The sequence below is a fragment of the Crassostrea angulata genome, chromosome 2 (assembly GCF_025612915.1).
Source record: "Crassostrea angulata isolate pt1a10 chromosome 2, ASM2561291v2, whole genome shotgun sequence".
Lineage (NCBI taxonomy): Eukaryota > Metazoa > Mollusca > Bivalvia > Ostreida > Ostreidae > Magallana > Magallana angulata.
In genome coordinates, this window is record NC_069112.1 from 21199743 (window position 1) to 21205036 (window position 5294).

At 33.6% G+C, this 5294-nt stretch overlaps 1 long non-coding RNA gene across 1 annotated transcript; it reads left to right on the forward strand.

The window, feature by feature from the left end:
- The first annotated feature begins 3519 nt into the window (after positions 1-3519).
- Positions 3520-4894, forward strand: LOC128171295 (uncharacterized). Its single transcript, XR_008242058.1, has 3 exons — positions 3520-3563; positions 3992-4085; positions 4836-4894. It is a non-coding gene; the product is annotated as an uncharacterized LOC128171295 (long non-coding RNA).
- Positions 4895-5294: the final 400 nt, after the last annotated feature.

Below are 5294 nucleotides of genomic sequence, written 5' to 3' on the forward strand. Positions count from 1 at the left end.
GGACAATTGAAAACATGCTTGCAACCTTTGTTAGTAAAAATCAGAAAGATTGCGGTGAATTAATGCCCTTGCTTAATCTGGCTTATAGATCAGCTGTGCATGAGGCACCAGATGTGAGCTTTACTGAGATGGTGTTTGGGCGCTCTGCAACTCTCCCTCTAGATCTGGTTCTTGGTCGTCCTGATCCTAAAAACATGAGCAGATATTGAGCTCTGAATATGCGAAGAATCTTTTAGCAACATGGCCAGGGATTACAATGCTAGAATACATCAAAATTCATACAAATCAGGGGATGATGTATGGGTCTTATTCCACAAATCAAAATATGTGAAGTAAGAAGAAAATATCATTGGAATGGAACGGGTCTTACATAGTGTTGTAGAAAATAAATAATATTTAGTTTATCATTTGCAAAAATCACTATAAATCAAATAGTTTTTTTAACTTGAAAATTTCATCAATTAGGTTCAGCGATACCAATGCCTACTATGCATAGAGCAAAGGGCTTTAACCTAGTTGATGCATTGTGAGAGGCATCTAACCTCTGCACATTCGGGGTTTGGCTTCATGTGTACAGAATGTTTTGAGATCTTGAATAGGAAAGACCAGAAGCACTCTGCAAGGATCACAGAGTTAGTATAGTAAAGACGGCTACAGGCACTTACACAGAGGAAGAGAAGAAAGAATTTCTAAAATTCGAGAAATCTCGTGCGCTTAATGTGAAACCATTCATGCAGGAAATAAAAATAGACATATACCCGAAGACCAAGAGCATGCGTCGAACCTCCCTGTACTTTGTACAAAAAGAAGAAAAAAAGAGTCTCCTTAGCGAAAAAAAAAACAGGAATTAAGGGAGATAATTACATTCTATCGATGTTTTTAATATTCTTCCCTTTGACTTATTTTCGTAAATATGATTGTTCAGTATGCCTTATAAACAATTCAAATCTTTTCTTTAATGGTCTAGTAAAAATCTTTAAAAGGAAATTTGGGGCAGGTAAAGAGACGACATTAGAATGTCTAAGGGCAGTAGCTCCTAACTAACGCGCGTTTTTGTACGCAGACACAAGTAATTCAGTGGCGTAGCTTCCATTGAAGCACAGAAGCAGGTGCTACCACATTGGTTTGTATAAAAAAAAACATTAAAAAAAAATCAAGTTCTTAACATATCATAACTATTGAAAACAATTTCTGATCATTTGAATTTCTATTGATATTTTCATTTTTTTTTCTCGAGGACTTTCAAGCGACATATCTATTCACAAATAGCGATGATCTACCAAAGCCATGAACAAGATGCCTCACATCTCGTTCAATTTAACTCATTTAAACTCTTCAAAGTTTTCAATTTCACCTTTCAAATACTCTTTCAAAATCTTTGCTTCACCCATGTTACTTTCAATGTTTTGTTGCTATTCAATTTTAAATGTTTTCACCCTTTCCTCTGCAGAGATTTGAGCAAATCTCGATGCTGCCATTTTGTTCTGCTCCAGACAAAACAATGTGACGTCAATATTCTAAGGGCAACTACTCTAATTTAAAAGAATTTCAAATGGCAACTACTCCAAATACTTTAAGAACTTACGGGATGCAGTTTATGTATAAAATACTATGAAATGTTGAAATGAGTAAGCAAAGCGTCGACTAATGACGGCCATATTGCCTAATATTATTTCTCACAGAACAAATATAGAGATATATGAGGCAAGCACGTGCTATGTCTAAACCAATGAAAATGTGACATTTCAGTCCAAGGGAAAACAAAATGATATGTTATGCAATTCCAATACTATAGTGTGAAGTTGGTATGATATTTGATTAAAATGCTATGGTGTATTGTTATATGGGCACACACGGTTTTATTCAAACAACAACAGATATTACAACCAAATGCAGCTTTGTTAATCTTGTTATACGTAAATAAATATAAGACAAAATCTTTGTTTACCAAACAATGGATTTTTATCTCTGTATCTTGCTTGAAACTTGACCTCTAACATTAAGATGTTGGTCATGATCAATAATTTAAAATGCACAACTAAACTATCGATTACACAAGAGGCCAATAGGCCCTAACAGTCACCTGAGTAGTATTTTACCCATACACAAACTTGTCGAGGAGTCTCATATGTACATTAAATTAGGTTTCATTCTGGAGTAGAAAAATTATAAATTTGTAATGACGACCACCTCCCTGCCTGAAATCTTTCAAAAAGAACTATGAAACCTATAATTTTAGCGAAAAACTTAAGGATCTGGTCTACAAAATCATGGATTCAGTTTTCCTTTCAGGTCTGTGGGAGTAAAGAAAATAATTTTTATACATCATATGCATTAACACCTATACATCCATTTTGGTCTTGCCCTAGAGTCAAACCAATACTTCAGGGAGCATGAAATTAAAAATTTTAGTAAAGGCCTTCTACGTAAACATAATTATAGAGTCAGTTTTTCATACAGATATGTGAGAATAGAGAAGAAGATTTTTAAACATTAAATGGATTAACACTATATTGCCATACCCCCATGTCCTGAACCCCTGACCCAGGGGCCATGAATTTCACAATTTATGTAGAAGAGTGGACATCATAACTATGCATTCAGTTTTTTGCCCTTCTGTGTGCGAGTAAATATTTTTTTCTATATGGCCATGTTGACCCCACCCTAGAGTCTGAACCCCTGACACAGGGGTCATGAATTTCACAATTTTGGTAGAGGGCTTCATGGACATCATAATCACGCAACCAGTTTTTTCCTCACATGTGTTGGATTAGAGAAGAAGATTTATGAATATTTTTTTTTTCATACTTGGCCCCAACTGTGGTACTCCGTGGTGGTAGAGCCATGGATTTCACAATTTAGATTCCTCTTACCATAAAGATGTCTCGCCCTAAAAATGGTAACAATTTGTCTCGTAGTTTTTAAGAAGTTAAACATGTAAAATTGTCAACGGACGACGCACGACGACGGACGAAAACAGATATCAATAAGTCACCTGAGTTTACTCAGGTGACCTAATAAAAGATGACAAATTGAATTTTGATTTTAAATCTTATGTGTGTCCCTTTGATATTGTTTTAAGTTAGCCCAACTGCCCTACATTTACGTCGTGTTTGATCATTGTAATCAAATGCTTCCTTTTGTTATCGGATTAAAATATTTATAAAGTCCTGGCATTGATCTAATTTATATTTTGATTGATGACTGTGATAGATGCTCTGTATACATTTTTACAAGATAATGACAAATCCCTTTTTGGACATAAATTTATTACCTTAAATAATAAATCAACTAAAGCTACTTGTCTATTTGGGCAAATTTTAGTTTGCATTCTATCCTAAATAAAACTAATAATGGTATACTATATAAGTTGTTTTTTTCATTGAATTGGGTGTATTTTTTTTTTAAGATTTGATTGATGATTATTGATTAGCAAGCCTCCTCACATGAGGTTATAAAAATAATATCATTAGCAATCGTATATAAGCATTTGGTAAATTCTTAAAATAACATTGAACAGATAAATGCCATCTGCAATGATCGGACTACTGTTGATTTTCACCGTAAGTTAATCTACATTGTATATCGGACAATACAAATATCTTTTTTTATTACCATTATGGCGTCTTTGAAACTATTGACATGTTAGATAATGTCTGTTCATTCGACGTTTAGTAAGAGAAGTTTAATGAAATTATGATATGTTCCTTTTAAGTTTTAGTGCCCACTTTGTCAAAAACATTTATCGAGTACGTTTATTAAGATGACTTTACATTGTATTAAATCGTCCTTTTAGTACAGGTTTTCACAATAATAATAATAGAGTCAATGTTATGTGTCTTAATTAGATTATTTTTATGTGACATATTAATTATTTTTTCACAAACAACGTGTTTTTATTATTATTTTTTTAATTATGTCTACTTGTTAAACCTTTTGTTCCAAATTATGAAAAACCATTGCCAATTCCTTTTACTTGATACTTATCTAGGTGTCAGCGACATCATTTGCTGGTCAGTACCACGCCGGGAACTATGCTGTTAATTCTTTCGTGGCACCAGCGTTTTCAACTGGTCACCAGAGAGGTAAACCTCAACGATTGACATTTATGCCATGATAAAAAAGTTGTGTATTAAAATATTCAAACCTGAGCGAAAGATAATTCTGGGTGGAAATAGACACACTGTATGAGTAGAATATAAACAATGTTCATTAGTGTTGAACTGACTTTGTAGCGAAATTATAGTATATCGTGCATCAAAACGTATGGTTTGATAATTGTTATATTTTGTTTGTTTAAAATAGTATTTATTTTAATTGGTTTTAATGTAAAACAGGTACATAGTATGATAGTTTACCACTGTATCGATAGTGAAAAGCGTTAAAGCTTATACAAATAATAATCAGAATCACTTTACGTAATCCTAGTAGATATGATAGTCATTCGTGAAATATTAATTCCCAAGTCATGTTTGGCTTCTATAAAAAACGCGCGAGTTTTCATGGATTCGTGGCGTAACAATTTCTTTAAAATATCTTAAAGCAAAGAGACCCACTCTAATATATTAATTGGAACAGGCGTCTTGTTATTGTCATGTAACAGTGATGCACACTTCATTCTGACGCGTTAAGCTAAGCATGCAATACCATACAATATATGTGTGTTAATGCTTGTATGTGTTTTTTGTTTTGGTAAATGACAGGTACCTACCCCCCCCCTCTCTCTCTCTCTCTCTCTCTCTCTCTCTCTCTCTCTGTTTGGTATTTTCAGTATGGATTGTTGCTTTTGCATATTGAAGACAAGACTAATTCATATAAATATTGTTTATATAAAGGAATATTTGGTTGCTTTTTCAACTGGCGGTACTATCTCCCAGGAGATGTGTTCCCTGCCGGCGACGGCTGTAATAACTGTGTTTGTCGAGGAAACAATCTTGTTGCCTGCACAATAATGTTTTGCTGTAAGTATGTTGTTTTACTCGTGTATCACATTTGCAGAGTATAGTCCAATAAAGTTTATCATCGACAAACATGACGTACTGATGCGGCCCAAGCGGGGTTTGATAGTTATACAAAAAGAAATAACTAAAAGCTGTCAGTAATATGATATTCTATCATTGAGATGCTGAAAATTATAAAAATGCAAAAAATAGAGAATTATTAAGTAGCAAATAACATTATTCCCGCACATTTCAGGAAAAAGAGAGACAAAATACATGAATATAATGTCTATAAAACTCTCTACCAGAGTTCTGAAATTCATGGCCCCTCATTCAGGGTCAGTTAATAATGAT